At 36.5% G+C, this 13,435-nt stretch overlaps 25 non-coding genes across 25 annotated transcripts; 12 read left to right on the top strand and 13 right to left on the bottom strand.

Annotated features, from left to right (window-relative positions):
* Window positions 1–101: 101 nt before the first annotated feature.
* On the bottom strand, window positions 102–173 carry Trnae-uuc (transfer RNA glutamic acid (anticodon UUC)). The gene has a single exon. It is a non-coding gene; the product is annotated as a tRNA-Glu (tRNA).
* Window positions 174–808: 635 nt separating this feature from the next.
* On the top strand, window positions 809–879 carry Trnag-gcc (transfer RNA glycine (anticodon GCC)). The gene has a single exon. It is a non-coding gene; the product is annotated as a tRNA-Gly (tRNA).
* A 293-nt stretch (window positions 880–1,172) lies between these two features.
* Trnae-uuc (transfer RNA glutamic acid (anticodon UUC)) lies at window positions 1,173–1,244 on the bottom strand. The gene has a single exon. It is a non-coding gene; the product is annotated as a tRNA-Glu (tRNA).
* Window positions 1,245–1,879: 635 nt separating this feature from the next.
* Window positions 1,880–1,950, top strand: Trnag-gcc (transfer RNA glycine (anticodon GCC)). Its single transcript has one exon. It is a non-coding gene; the product is annotated as a tRNA-Gly (tRNA).
* A 293-nt stretch (window positions 1,951–2,243) lies between these two features.
* Window positions 2,244–2,315, bottom strand: Trnae-uuc (transfer RNA glutamic acid (anticodon UUC)). The gene has a single exon. It is a non-coding gene; the product is annotated as a tRNA-Glu (tRNA).
* A 635-nt stretch (window positions 2,316–2,950) lies between these two features.
* Trnag-gcc (transfer RNA glycine (anticodon GCC)) lies at window positions 2,951–3,021 on the top strand. The gene has a single exon. It is a non-coding gene; the product is annotated as a tRNA-Gly (tRNA).
* A 293-nt stretch (window positions 3,022–3,314) lies between these two features.
* Trnae-uuc (transfer RNA glutamic acid (anticodon UUC)) lies at window positions 3,315–3,386 on the bottom strand. Its single transcript has one exon. It is a non-coding gene; the product is annotated as a tRNA-Glu (tRNA).
* Window positions 3,387–4,021: 635 nt separating this feature from the next.
* Window positions 4,022–4,092, top strand: Trnag-gcc (transfer RNA glycine (anticodon GCC)). The gene has a single exon. It is a non-coding gene; the product is annotated as a tRNA-Gly (tRNA).
* Window positions 4,093–4,385: 293 nt separating this feature from the next.
* On the bottom strand, window positions 4,386–4,457 carry Trnae-uuc (transfer RNA glutamic acid (anticodon UUC)). The gene has a single exon. It is a non-coding gene; the product is annotated as a tRNA-Glu (tRNA).
* A 635-nt stretch (window positions 4,458–5,092) lies between these two features.
* Trnag-gcc (transfer RNA glycine (anticodon GCC)) lies at window positions 5,093–5,163 on the top strand. The gene has a single exon. It is a non-coding gene; the product is annotated as a tRNA-Gly (tRNA).
* A 293-nt stretch (window positions 5,164–5,456) lies between these two features.
* Trnae-uuc (transfer RNA glutamic acid (anticodon UUC)) lies at window positions 5,457–5,528 on the bottom strand. The gene has a single exon. It is a non-coding gene; the product is annotated as a tRNA-Glu (tRNA).
* A 635-nt stretch (window positions 5,529–6,163) lies between these two features.
* On the top strand, window positions 6,164–6,234 carry Trnag-gcc (transfer RNA glycine (anticodon GCC)). The gene has a single exon. It is a non-coding gene; the product is annotated as a tRNA-Gly (tRNA).
* A 293-nt stretch (window positions 6,235–6,527) lies between these two features.
* Window positions 6,528–6,599, bottom strand: Trnae-uuc (transfer RNA glutamic acid (anticodon UUC)). Its single transcript has one exon. It is a non-coding gene; the product is annotated as a tRNA-Glu (tRNA).
* Window positions 6,600–7,234: 635 nt separating this feature from the next.
* Window positions 7,235–7,305, top strand: Trnag-gcc (transfer RNA glycine (anticodon GCC)). Its single transcript has one exon. It is a non-coding gene; the product is annotated as a tRNA-Gly (tRNA).
* A 293-nt stretch (window positions 7,306–7,598) lies between these two features.
* On the bottom strand, window positions 7,599–7,670 carry Trnae-uuc (transfer RNA glutamic acid (anticodon UUC)). The gene has a single exon. It is a non-coding gene; the product is annotated as a tRNA-Glu (tRNA).
* Window positions 7,671–8,305: 635 nt separating this feature from the next.
* On the top strand, window positions 8,306–8,376 carry Trnag-gcc (transfer RNA glycine (anticodon GCC)). Its single transcript has one exon. It is a non-coding gene; the product is annotated as a tRNA-Gly (tRNA).
* Window positions 8,377–8,669: 293 nt separating this feature from the next.
* Trnae-uuc (transfer RNA glutamic acid (anticodon UUC)) lies at window positions 8,670–8,741 on the bottom strand. The gene has a single exon. It is a non-coding gene; the product is annotated as a tRNA-Glu (tRNA).
* A 635-nt stretch (window positions 8,742–9,376) lies between these two features.
* Trnag-gcc (transfer RNA glycine (anticodon GCC)) lies at window positions 9,377–9,447 on the top strand. Its single transcript has one exon. It is a non-coding gene; the product is annotated as a tRNA-Gly (tRNA).
* Window positions 9,448–9,740: 293 nt separating this feature from the next.
* Trnae-uuc (transfer RNA glutamic acid (anticodon UUC)) lies at window positions 9,741–9,812 on the bottom strand. The gene has a single exon. It is a non-coding gene; the product is annotated as a tRNA-Glu (tRNA).
* Window positions 9,813–10,447: 635 nt separating this feature from the next.
* Trnag-gcc (transfer RNA glycine (anticodon GCC)) lies at window positions 10,448–10,518 on the top strand. Its single transcript has one exon. It is a non-coding gene; the product is annotated as a tRNA-Gly (tRNA).
* A 293-nt stretch (window positions 10,519–10,811) lies between these two features.
* On the bottom strand, window positions 10,812–10,883 carry Trnae-uuc (transfer RNA glutamic acid (anticodon UUC)). The gene has a single exon. It is a non-coding gene; the product is annotated as a tRNA-Glu (tRNA).
* A 635-nt stretch (window positions 10,884–11,518) lies between these two features.
* On the top strand, window positions 11,519–11,589 carry Trnag-gcc (transfer RNA glycine (anticodon GCC)). Its single transcript has one exon. It is a non-coding gene; the product is annotated as a tRNA-Gly (tRNA).
* A 293-nt stretch (window positions 11,590–11,882) lies between these two features.
* Window positions 11,883–11,954, bottom strand: Trnae-uuc (transfer RNA glutamic acid (anticodon UUC)). Its single transcript has one exon. It is a non-coding gene; the product is annotated as a tRNA-Glu (tRNA).
* Window positions 11,955–12,589: 635 nt separating this feature from the next.
* On the top strand, window positions 12,590–12,660 carry Trnag-gcc (transfer RNA glycine (anticodon GCC)). The gene has a single exon. It is a non-coding gene; the product is annotated as a tRNA-Gly (tRNA).
* Window positions 12,661–12,953: 293 nt separating this feature from the next.
* Window positions 12,954–13,025, bottom strand: Trnae-uuc (transfer RNA glutamic acid (anticodon UUC)). The gene has a single exon. It is a non-coding gene; the product is annotated as a tRNA-Glu (tRNA).
* Between the last annotated feature and the right edge of the window lie 410 nt (window positions 13,026–13,435).

The following is a 13,435-nucleotide window of genomic DNA, read 5'->3' as shown; positions in this document are numbered from 1 at the left end:
AAGACAGAAAAGTCTTGACTACATAAACTCTACATCTGTAACATTGTGTTCTCAATGTACTACAACAACAGTAATGTGAAAAAGATCAACAAAAACTAAAGCTCCGACGCCGGGAATCGAACCCGGGCCGTCTGGGTGAAAACCAGAAATCCTAACCACTAGACCACATCGGACTTAGTATAACTAGCTTGATTTAAGCTATATATATAAGCATATCATGAACATTTTATAACTGGGCTTAAACATTGTGTCAACGTATGATAAGTGTGAGCTAATAGTCGATGATCACTATTTCTACCTCGCCATACAAACTGATAGCAGAAATGCTCTGAAAGAGTATATCGTGTATATCCTTCTAAATCTTTATTTCGAAAAATATAAAATCGTATTGGTAGTGAACGCAAGCATGGCAAAGTTTGCCGGCAAAGCCGCCAAAACTGAAAACTATGCAATTTAAGATTCAGACTTTCTTAGTATGTAATTTATGCTCCTTTAAAACGGTTGATTAATTACCTACCCCCTTTTAAATCTTGAATTTTATTGTTAAGTTTCAAATTAGACACGAAACCGACAGCATATATATACCAGGTATATTCATCATAGCAGTTGGACCACGGGATTATGTTGCAGATTAACGGCTGGGTACTAAATGTCCGTCGATTTTCTCTTGTCAAACATGTTTTTCGTGTTTCTACATGTTCTACCGACAATGTTGTATAATAAACATGCCATATATCATACATACTATGTAACACGTGGTAATCATGTACTGCCCTTATATGTTCGAGTTAGACATCATGTGTCATAAGCATCGGTGGTTCAGTGGTAGAATGCTCGCCTGCCACGCGGGCGGCCCGGGTTCGATTCCCGGCCGATGCATTTCTTTTTTCATCTCTTTCCAATATTCAAACTAGCAATGCAGAGTTAAGAAAGCACAGTTTTACAGTTTCATTACTAAACAATAATTGACAGTTGTTTGTTATTGTGATGATGTTACAACATTTAAAGAACTACAGTCTTTTTGAAAGTTTTCTTTTACAAATCTATGTAATTATGCCTCATGTCAATTGAAAGACAGAAAAGTCTTGACTACATAAACTCTACATCTGTAACATTGTGTTCTCAATGTACTACAACAACAGTAATGTGAAAAAGATCAACAAAAACTAAAGCTCCGACGCCGGGAATCGAACCCGGGCCGTCTGGGTGAAAACCAGAAATCCTAACCACTAGACCACATCGGACTTAGTATAACTAGCTTGATTTAAGCTATATATATAAGCATATCATGAACATTTTATAACTGGGCTTAAACATTGTGTCAACGTATGATAAGTGTGAGCTAATAGTCGATGATCACTATTTCTACCTCGCCATACAAACTGATAGCAGAAATGCTCTGAAAGAGTATATCGTGTATATCCTTCTAAATCTTTATTTCGAAAAATATAAAATCGTATTGGTAGTGAACGCAAGCATGGCAAAGTTTGCCGGCAAAGCCGCCAAAACTGAAAACTATGCAATTTAAGATTCAGACTTTCTTAGTATGTAATTTATGCTCCTTTAAAACGGTTGATTAATTACCTACCCCCTTTTAAATCTTGAATTTTATTGTTAAGTTTCAAATTAGACACGAAACCGACAGCATATATATACCAGGTATATTCATCATAGCAGTTGGACCACGGGATTATGTTGCAGATTAACGGCTGGGTACTAAATGTCCGTCGATTTTCTCTTGTCAAACATGTTTTTCGTGTTTCTACATGTTCTACCGACAATGTTGTATAATAAACATGCCATATATCATACATACTATGTAACACGTGGTAATCATGTACTGCCCTTATATGTTCGAGTTAGACATCATGTGTCATAAGCATCGGTGGTTCAGTGGTAGAATGCTCGCCTGCCACGCGGGCGGCCCGGGTTCGATTCCCGGCCGATGCATTTCTTTTTTCATCTCTTTCCAATATTCAAACTAGCAATGCAGAGTTAAGAAAGCACAGTTTTACAGTTTCATTACTAAACAATAATTGACAGTTGTTTGTTATTGTGATGATGTTACAACATTTAAAGAACTACAGTCTTTTTGAAAGTTTTCTTTTACAAATCTATGTAATTATGCCTCATGTCAATTGAAAGACAGAAAAGTCTTGACTACATAAACTCTACATCTGTAACATTGTGTTCTCAATGTACTACAACAACAGTAATGTGAAAAAGATCAACAAAAACTAAAGCTCCGACGCCGGGAATCGAACCCGGGCCGTCTGGGTGAAAACCAGAAATCCTAACCACTAGACCACATCGGACTTAGTATAACTAGCTTGATTTAAGCTATATATATAAGCATATCATGAACATTTTATAACTGGGCTTAAACATTGTGTCAACGTATGATAAGTGTGAGCTAATAGTCGATGATCACTATTTCTACCTCGCCATACAAACTGATAGCAGAAATGCTCTGAAAGAGTATATCGTGTATATCCTTCTAAATCTTTATTTCGAAAAATATAAAATCGTATTGGTAGTGAACGCAAGCATGGCAAAGTTTGCCGGCAAAGCCGCCAAAACTGAAAACTATGCAATTTAAGATTCAGACTTTCTTAGTATGTAATTTATGCTCCTTTAAAACGGTTGATTAATTACCTACCCCCTTTTAAATCTTGAATTTTATTGTTAAGTTTCAAATTAGACACGAAACCGACAGCATATATATACCAGGTATATTCATCATAGCAGTTGGACCACGGGATTATGTTGCAGATTAACGGCTGGGTACTAAATGTCCGTCGATTTTCTCTTGTCAAACATGTTTTTCGTGTTTCTACATGTTCTACCGACAATGTTGTATAATAAACATGCCATATATCATACATACTATGTAACACGTGGTAATCATGTACTGCCCTTATATGTTCGAGTTAGACATCATGTGTCATAAGCATCGGTGGTTCAGTGGTAGAATGCTCGCCTGCCACGCGGGCGGCCCGGGTTCGATTCCCGGCCGATGCATTTCTTTTTTCATCTCTTTCCAATATTCAAACTAGCAATGCAGAGTTAAGAAAGCACAGTTTTACAGTTTCATTACTAAACAATAATTGACAGTTGTTTGTTATTGTGATGATGTTACAACATTTAAAGAACTACAGTCTTTTTGAAAGTTTTCTTTTACAAATCTATGTAATTATGCCTCATGTCAATTGAAAGACAGAAAAGTCTTGACTACATAAACTCTACATCTGTAACATTGTGTTCTCAATGTACTACAACAACAGTAATGTGAAAAAGATCAACAAAAACTAAAGCTCCGACGCCGGGAATCGAACCCGGGCCGTCTGGGTGAAAACCAGAAATCCTAACCACTAGACCACATCGGACTTAGTATAACTAGCTTGATTTAAGCTATATATATAAGCATATCATGAACATTTTATAACTGGGCTTAAACATTGTGTCAACGTATGATAAGTGTGAGCTAATAGTCGATGATCACTATTTCTACCTCGCCATACAAACTGATAGCAGAAATGCTCTGAAAGAGTATATCGTGTATATCCTTCTAAATCTTTATTTCGAAAAATATAAAATCGTATTGGTAGTGAACGCAAGCATGGCAAAGTTTGCCGGCAAAGCCGCCAAAACTGAAAACTATGCAATTTAAGATTCAGACTTTCTTAGTATGTAATTTATGCTCCTTTAAAACGGTTGATTAATTACCTACCCCCTTTTAAATCTTGAATTTTATTGTTAAGTTTCAAATTAGACACGAAACCGACAGCATATATATACCAGGTATATTCATCATAGCAGTTGGACCACGGGATTATGTTGCAGATTAACGGCTGGGTACTAAATGTCCGTCGATTTTCTCTTGTCAAACATGTTTTTCGTGTTTCTACATGTTCTACCGACAATGTTGTATAATAAACATGCCATATATCATACATACTATGTAACACGTGGTAATCATGTACTGCCCTTATATGTTCGAGTTAGACATCATGTGTCATAAGCATCGGTGGTTCAGTGGTAGAATGCTCGCCTGCCACGCGGGCGGCCCGGGTTCGATTCCCGGCCGATGCATTTCTTTTTTCATCTCTTTCCAATATTCAAACTAGCAATGCAGAGTTAAGAAAGCACAGTTTTACAGTTTCATTACTAAACAATAATTGACAGTTGTTTGTTATTGTGATGATGTTACAACATTTAAAGAACTACAGTCTTTTTGAAAGTTTTCTTTTACAAATCTATGTAATTATGCCTCATGTCAATTGAAAGACAGAAAAGTCTTGACTACATAAACTCTACATCTGTAACATTGTGTTCTCAATGTACTACAACAACAGTAATGTGAAAAAGATCAACAAAAACTAAAGCTCCGACGCCGGGAATCGAACCCGGGCCGTCTGGGTGAAAACCAGAAATCCTAACCACTAGACCACATCGGACTTAGTATAACTAGCTTGATTTAAGCTATATATATAAGCATATCATGAACATTTTATAACTGGGCTTAAACATTGTGTCAACGTATGATAAGTGTGAGCTAATAGTCGATGATCACTATTTCTACCTCGCCATACAAACTGATAGCAGAAATGCTCTGAAAGAGTATATCGTGTATATCCTTCTAAATCTTTATTTCGAAAAATATAAAATCGTATTGGTAGTGAACGCAAGCATGGCAAAGTTTGCCGGCAAAGCCGCCAAAACTGAAAACTATGCAATTTAAGATTCAGACTTTCTTAGTATGTAATTTATGCTCCTTTAAAACGGTTGATTAATTACCTACCCCCTTTTAAATCTTGAATTTTATTGTTAAGTTTCAAATTAGACACGAAACCGACAGCATATATATACCAGGTATATTCATCATAGCAGTTGGACCACGGGATTATGTTGCAGATTAACGGCTGGGTACTAAATGTCCGTCGATTTTCTCTTGTCAAACATGTTTTTCGTGTTTCTACATGTTCTACCGACAATGTTGTATAATAAACATGCCATATATCATACATACTATGTAACACGTGGTAATCATGTACTGCCCTTATATGTTCGAGTTAGACATCATGTGTCATAAGCATCGGTGGTTCAGTGGTAGAATGCTCGCCTGCCACGCGGGCGGCCCGGGTTCGATTCCCGGCCGATGCATTTCTTTTTTCATCTCTTTCCAATATTCAAACTAGCAATGCAGAGTTAAGAAAGCACAGTTTTACAGTTTCATTACTAAACAATAATTGACAGTTGTTTGTTATTGTGATGATGTTACAACATTTAAAGAACTACAGTCTTTTTGAAAGTTTTCTTTTACAAATCTATGTAATTATGCCTCATGTCAATTGAAAGACAGAAAAGTCTTGACTACATAAACTCTACATCTGTAACATTGTGTTCTCAATGTACTACAACAACAGTAATGTGAAAAAGATCAACAAAAACTAAAGCTCCGACGCCGGGAATCGAACCCGGGCCGTCTGGGTGAAAACCAGAAATCCTAACCACTAGACCACATCGGACTTAGTATAACTAGCTTGATTTAAGCTATATATATAAGCATATCATGAACATTTTATAACTGGGCTTAAACATTGTGTCAACGTATGATAAGTGTGAGCTAATAGTCGATGATCACTATTTCTACCTCGCCATACAAACTGATAGCAGAAATGCTCTGAAAGAGTATATCGTGTATATCCTTCTAAATCTTTATTTCGAAAAATATAAAATCGTATTGGTAGTGAACGCAAGCATGGCAAAGTTTGCCGGCAAAGCCGCCAAAACTGAAAACTATGCAATTTAAGATTCAGACTTTCTTAGTATGTAATTTATGCTCCTTTAAAACGGTTGATTAATTACCTACCCCCTTTTAAATCTTGAATTTTATTGTTAAGTTTCAAATTAGACACGAAACCGACAGCATATATATACCAGGTATATTCATCATAGCAGTTGGACCACGGGATTATGTTGCAGATTAACGGCTGGGTACTAAATGTCCGTCGATTTTCTCTTGTCAAACATGTTTTTCGTGTTTCTACATGTTCTACCGACAATGTTGTATAATAAACATGCCATATATCATACATACTATGTAACACGTGGTAATCATGTACTGCCCTTATATGTTCGAGTTAGACATCATGTGTCATAAGCATCGGTGGTTCAGTGGTAGAATGCTCGCCTGCCACGCGGGCGGCCCGGGTTCGATTCCCGGCCGATGCATTTCTTTTTTCATCTCTTTCCAATATTCAAACTAGCAATGCAGAGTTAAGAAAGCACAGTTTTACAGTTTCATTACTAAACAATAATTGACAGTTGTTTGTTATTGTGATGATGTTACAACATTTAAAGAACTACAGTCTTTTTGAAAGTTTTCTTTTACAAATCTATGTAATTATGCCTCATGTCAATTGAAAGACAGAAAAGTCTTGACTACATAAACTCTACATCTGTAACATTGTGTTCTCAATGTACTACAACAACAGTAATGTGAAAAAGATCAACAAAAACTAAAGCTCCGACGCCGGGAATCGAACCCGGGCCGTCTGGGTGAAAACCAGAAATCCTAACCACTAGACCACATCGGACTTAGTATAACTAGCTTGATTTAAGCTATATATATAAGCATATCATGAACATTTTATAACTGGGCTTAAACATTGTGTCAACGTATGATAAGTGTGAGCTAATAGTCGATGATCACTATTTCTACCTCGCCATACAAACTGATAGCAGAAATGCTCTGAAAGAGTATATCGTGTATATCCTTCTAAATCTTTATTTCGAAAAATATAAAATCGTATTGGTAGTGAACGCAAGCATGGCAAAGTTTGCCGGCAAAGCCGCCAAAACTGAAAACTATGCAATTTAAGATTCAGACTTTCTTAGTATGTAATTTATGCTCCTTTAAAACGGTTGATTAATTACCTACCCCCTTTTAAATCTTGAATTTTATTGTTAAGTTTCAAATTAGACACGAAACCGACAGCATATATATACCAGGTATATTCATCATAGCAGTTGGACCACGGGATTATGTTGCAGATTAACGGCTGGGTACTAAATGTCCGTCGATTTTCTCTTGTCAAACATGTTTTTCGTGTTTCTACATGTTCTACCGACAATGTTGTATAATAAACATGCCATATATCATACATACTATGTAACACGTGGTAATCATGTACTGCCCTTATATGTTCGAGTTAGACATCATGTGTCATAAGCATCGGTGGTTCAGTGGTAGAATGCTCGCCTGCCACGCGGGCGGCCCGGGTTCGATTCCCGGCCGATGCATTTCTTTTTTCATCTCTTTCCAATATTCAAACTAGCAATGCAGAGTTAAGAAAGCACAGTTTTACAGTTTCATTACTAAACAATAATTGACAGTTGTTTGTTATTGTGATGATGTTACAACATTTAAAGAACTACAGTCTTTTTGAAAGTTTTCTTTTACAAATCTATGTAATTATGCCTCATGTCAATTGAAAGACAGAAAAGTCTTGACTACATAAACTCTACATCTGTAACATTGTGTTCTCAATGTACTACAACAACAGTAATGTGAAAAAGATCAACAAAAACTAAAGCTCCGACGCCGGGAATCGAACCCGGGCCGTCTGGGTGAAAACCAGAAATCCTAACCACTAGACCACATCGGACTTAGTATAACTAGCTTGATTTAAGCTATATATATAAGCATATCATGAACATTTTATAACTGGGCTTAAACATTGTGTCAACGTATGATAAGTGTGAGCTAATAGTCGATGATCACTATTTCTACCTCGCCATACAAACTGATAGCAGAAATGCTCTGAAAGAGTATATCGTGTATATCCTTCTAAATCTTTATTTCGAAAAATATAAAATCGTATTGGTAGTGAACGCAAGCATGGCAAAGTTTGCCGGCAAAGCCGCCAAAACTGAAAACTATGCAATTTAAGATTCAGACTTTCTTAGTATGTAATTTATGCTCCTTTAAAACGGTTGATTAATTACCTACCCCCTTTTAAATCTTGAATTTTATTGTTAAGTTTCAAATTAGACACGAAACCGACAGCATATATATACCAGGTATATTCATCATAGCAGTTGGACCACGGGATTATGTTGCAGATTAACGGCTGGGTACTAAATGTCCGTCGATTTTCTCTTGTCAAACATGTTTTTCGTGTTTCTACATGTTCTACCGACAATGTTGTATAATAAACATGCCATATATCATACATACTATGTAACACGTGGTAATCATGTACTGCCCTTATATGTTCGAGTTAGACATCATGTGTCATAAGCATCGGTGGTTCAGTGGTAGAATGCTCGCCTGCCACGCGGGCGGCCCGGGTTCGATTCCCGGCCGATGCATTTCTTTTTTCATCTCTTTCCAATATTCAAACTAGCAATGCAGAGTTAAGAAAGCACAGTTTTACAGTTTCATTACTAAACAATAATTGACAGTTGTTTGTTATTGTGATGATGTTACAACATTTAAAGAACTACAGTCTTTTTGAAAGTTTTCTTTTACAAATCTATGTAATTATGCCTCATGTCAATTGAAAGACAGAAAAGTCTTGACTACATAAACTCTACATCTGTAACATTGTGTTCTCAATGTACTACAACAACAGTAATGTGAAAAAGATCAACAAAAACTAAAGCTCCGACGCCGGGAATCGAACCCGGGCCGTCTGGGTGAAAACCAGAAATCCTAACCACTAGACCACATCGGACTTAGTATAACTAGCTTGATTTAAGCTATATATATAAGCATATCATGAACATTTTATAACTGGGCTTAAACATTGTGTCAACGTATGATAAGTGTGAGCTAATAGTCGATGATCACTATTTCTACCTCGCCATACAAACTGATAGCAGAAATGCTCTGAAAGAGTATATCGTGTATATCCTTCTAAATCTTTATTTCGAAAAATATAAAATCGTATTGGTAGTGAACGCAAGCATGGCAAAGTTTGCCGGCAAAGCCGCCAAAACTGAAAACTATGCAATTTAAGATTCAGACTTTCTTAGTATGTAATTTATGCTCCTTTAAAACGGTTGATTAATTACCTACCCCCTTTTAAATCTTGAATTTTATTGTTAAGTTTCAAATTAGACACGAAACCGACAGCATATATATACCAGGTATATTCATCATAGCAGTTGGACCACGGGATTATGTTGCAGATTAACGGCTGGGTACTAAATGTCCGTCGATTTTCTCTTGTCAAACATGTTTTTCGTGTTTCTACATGTTCTACCGACAATGTTGTATAATAAACATGCCATATATCATACATACTATGTAACACGTGGTAATCATGTACTGCCCTTATATGTTCGAGTTAGACATCATGTGTCATAAGCATCGGTGGTTCAGTGGTAGAATGCTCGCCTGCCACGCGGGCGGCCCGGGTTCGATTCCCGGCCGATGCATTTCTTTTTTCATCTCTTTCCAATATTCAAACTAGCAATGCAGAGTTAAGAAAGCACAGTTTTACAGTTTCATTACTAAACAATAATTGACAGTTGTTTGTTATTGTGATGATGTTACAACATTTAAAGAACTACAGTCTTTTTGAAAGTTTTCTTTTACAAATCTATGTAATTATGCCTCATGTCAATTGAAAGACAGAAAAGTCTTGACTACATAAACTCTACATCTGTAACATTGTGTTCTCAATGTACTACAACAACAGTAATGTGAAAAAGATCAACAAAAACTAAAGCTCCGACGCCGGGAATCGAACCCGGGCCGTCTGGGTGAAAACCAGAAATCCTAACCACTAGACCACATCGGACTTAGTATAACTAGCTTGATTTAAGCTATATATATAAGCATATCATGAACATTTTATAACTGGGCTTAAACATTGTGTCAACGTATGATAAGTGTGAGCTAATAGTCGATGATCACTATTTCTACCTCGCCATACAAACTGATAGCAGAAATGCTCTGAAAGAGTATATCGTGTATATCCTTCTAAATCTTTATTTCGAAAAATATAAAATCGTATTGGTAGTGAACGCAAGCATGGCAAAGTTTGCCGGCAAAGCCGCCAAAACTGAAAACTATGCAATTTAAGATTCAGACTTTCTTAGTATGTAATTTATGCTCCTTTAAAACGGTTGATTAATTACCTACCCCCTTTTAAATCTTGAATTTTATTGTTAAGTTTCAAATTAGACACGAAACCGACAGCATATATATACCAGGTATATTCATCATAGCAGTTGGACCACGGGATTATGTTGCAGATTAACGGCTGGGTACTAAATGTCCGTCGATTTTCTCTTGTCAAACATGTTTTTCGTGTTTCTACATGTTCTACCGACAATGTTGTATAATAAACATGCCATATATCATACATACTATGTAACACGTGGTAATCATGTACTGCCCTTATATGTTCGAGTTAGACATCATGTGTCATAAGCATCGGTGGTTCAGTGGTAGAATGCTCGCCTGCCACGCGGGCGGCCCGGGTTCGATTCCCGGCCGATGCATTTCTTTTTTCATCTCTTTCCAATATTCAAACTAGCAATGCAGAGTTAAGAAAGCACAGTTTTACAGTTTCATTACTAAACAATAATTGACAGTTGTTTGTTATTGTGATGATGTTACAACATTTAAAGAACTACAGTCTTTTTGAAAGTTTTCTTTTACAAATCTATGTAATTATGCCTCATGTCAATTGAAAGACAGAAAAGTCTTGACTACATAAACTCTACATCTGTAACATTGTGTTCTCAATGTACTACAACAACAGTAATGTGAAAAAGATCAACAAAAACTAAAGCTCCGACGCCGGGAATCGAACCCGGGCCGTCTGGGTGAAAACCAGAAATCCTAACCACTAGACCACATCGGACTTAGTATAACTAGCTTGATTTAAGCTATATATATAAGCATATCATGAACATTTTATAACTGGGCTTAAACATTGTGTCAACGTATGATAAGTGTGAGCTAATAGTCGATGATCACTATTTCTACCTCGCCATACAAACTGATAGCAGAAATGCTCTGAAAGAGTATATCGTGTATATCCTTCTAAATCTTTATTTCGAAAAATATAAAATCGTATTGGTAGTGAACGCAAGCATGGCAAAGTTTGCCGGCAAAGCCGCCAAAACTGAAAACTATGCAATTTAAGATTCAGACTTTCTTAGTATGTAATTTATGCTCCTTTAAAACGGTTGATTAATTACCTACCCCCTTTTAAATCTTGAATTTTATTGTTAAGTTTCAAATTAGACACGAAACCGACAGCATATATATACCAGGTATATTCATCATAGCAGTTGGACCACGGGATTATGTTGCAGATTAACGGCTGGGTACTAAATGTCCGTCGATTTTCTCTTGTCAAACATGTTTTTCGTGTTTCTACATGTTCTACCGACAATGTTGTATAATAAACATGCCATATATCATACATACTATGTAACACGTGGTAATCATGTACTGCCCTTATATGTTCGAGTTAGACATCATGTGTCATAAGCATCGGTGGTTCAGTGGTAGAATGCTCGCCTGCCACGCGGGCGGCCCGGGTTCGATTCCCGGCCGATGCATTTCTTTTTTCATCTCTTTCCAATATTCAAACTAGCAATGCAGAGTTAAGAAAGCACAGTTTTACAGTTTCATTACTAAACAATAATTGACAGTTGTTTGTTATTGTGATGATGTTACAACATTTAAAGAACTACAGTCTTTTTGAAAGTTTTCTTTTACAAATCTATGTAATTATGCCTCATGTCAATTGAAAGACAGAAAAGTCTTGACTACATAAACTCTACATCTGTAACATTGTGTTCTCAATGTACTACAACAACAGTAATGTGAAAAAGATCAACAAAAACTAAAGCTCCGACGCCGGGAATCGAACCCGGGCCGTCTGGGTGAAAACCAGAAATCCTAACCACTAGACCACATCGGACTTAGTATAACTAGCTTGATTTAAGCTATATATATAAGCATATCATGAACATTTTATAACTGGGCTTAAACATTGTGTCAACGTATGATAAGTGTGAGCTAATAGTCGATGATCACTATTTCTACCTCGCCATACAAACTGATAGCAGAAATGCTCTGAAAGAGTATATCGTGTATATCCTTCTAAATCTTTATTTCGAAAAATATAAAATCGTATTGGTAGTGAACGCAAGCATGGCAAAGTTTGCCGGCAAAGCCGCCAAAACTGAAAACTATGCAATTTAAGATTCAGACTTTCTTAGTATGTAATTTATGCTCCTTTAAAACGGTTGATTAATTACCTACCCCCTTTTAAATCTTGAATTTTATTGTTAAGTTTCAAATTAGACACGAAACCGACAGCATATATATACCAGGTATATTCATCATAGCAGTTGGACCACGGGATTATGTTGCAGATTAACGGCTGGGTACTAAATGTCCGTCGATTTTCTCTTGTCAAACATGTTTTTCGTGTTTCTACATGTTCTACCGACAATGTTGTATAATAAACATGCCATATATCATACATACTATGTAACACGTGGTAATCATGTACTGCCCTTATATGTTCGAGTTAGACATCATGTGTCATAAGCATCGGTGGTTCAGTGGTAGAATGCTCGCCTGCCACGCGGGCGGCCCGGGTTCGATTCCCGGCCGATGCATTTCTTTTTTCATCTCTTTCCAATATTCAAACTAGCAATGCAGAGTTAAGAAAGCACAGTTTTACAGTTTCATTACTAAACAATAATTGACAGTTGTTTGTTATTGTGATGATGTTACAACATTTAAAGAACTACAGTCTTTTTGAAAGTTTTCTTTTACAAATCTATGTAATTATGCCTCATGTCAATTGAAAGACAGAAAAGTCTTGACTACATAAACTCTACATCTGTAACATTGTGTTCTCAATGTACTACAACAACAGTAATGTGAAAAAGATCAACAAAAACTAAAGCTCCGACGCCGGGAATCGAACCCGGGCCGTCTGGGTGAAAACCAGAAATCCTAACCACTAGACCACATCGGACTTAGTATAACTAGCTTGATTTAAGCTATATATATAAGCATATCATGAACATTTTATAACTGGGCTTAAACATTGTGTCAACGTATGATAAGTGTGAGCTAATAGTCGATGATCACTATTTCTACCTCGCCATACAAACTGATAGCAGAAATGCTCTGAAAGAGTATATCGTGTATATCCTTCTAAATCTTTATTTCGAAAAATATAAAATCGTATTGGTAGTGAACGCAAGCATGGCAAAGTTTGCCGGCAAAGCCGCCAAAACTGAAAACTATGCAATTTAAGATTCAGACTTTCTTAGTATGTAATTTATGCTCCTTTAAAACGGTTGATTAATTACCTACCCCCTTTTAAATCTTGAATTTTATTGTTAAGTTTCAAATTAGACACGAAACCGACAGCATATATAT

Source organism: Mytilus californianus, unplaced genomic scaffold, assembly GCF_021869535.1.
Source record: "Mytilus californianus isolate M0D057914Y unplaced genomic scaffold, xbMytCali1.0.p SCAF_12, whole genome shotgun sequence".
Taxonomy (NCBI): Eukaryota; Metazoa; Mollusca; class Bivalvia; order Mytilida; family Mytilidae; genus Mytilus; species Mytilus californianus.
This window is presented reverse-complemented; position numbering and strand designations above follow the sequence as displayed.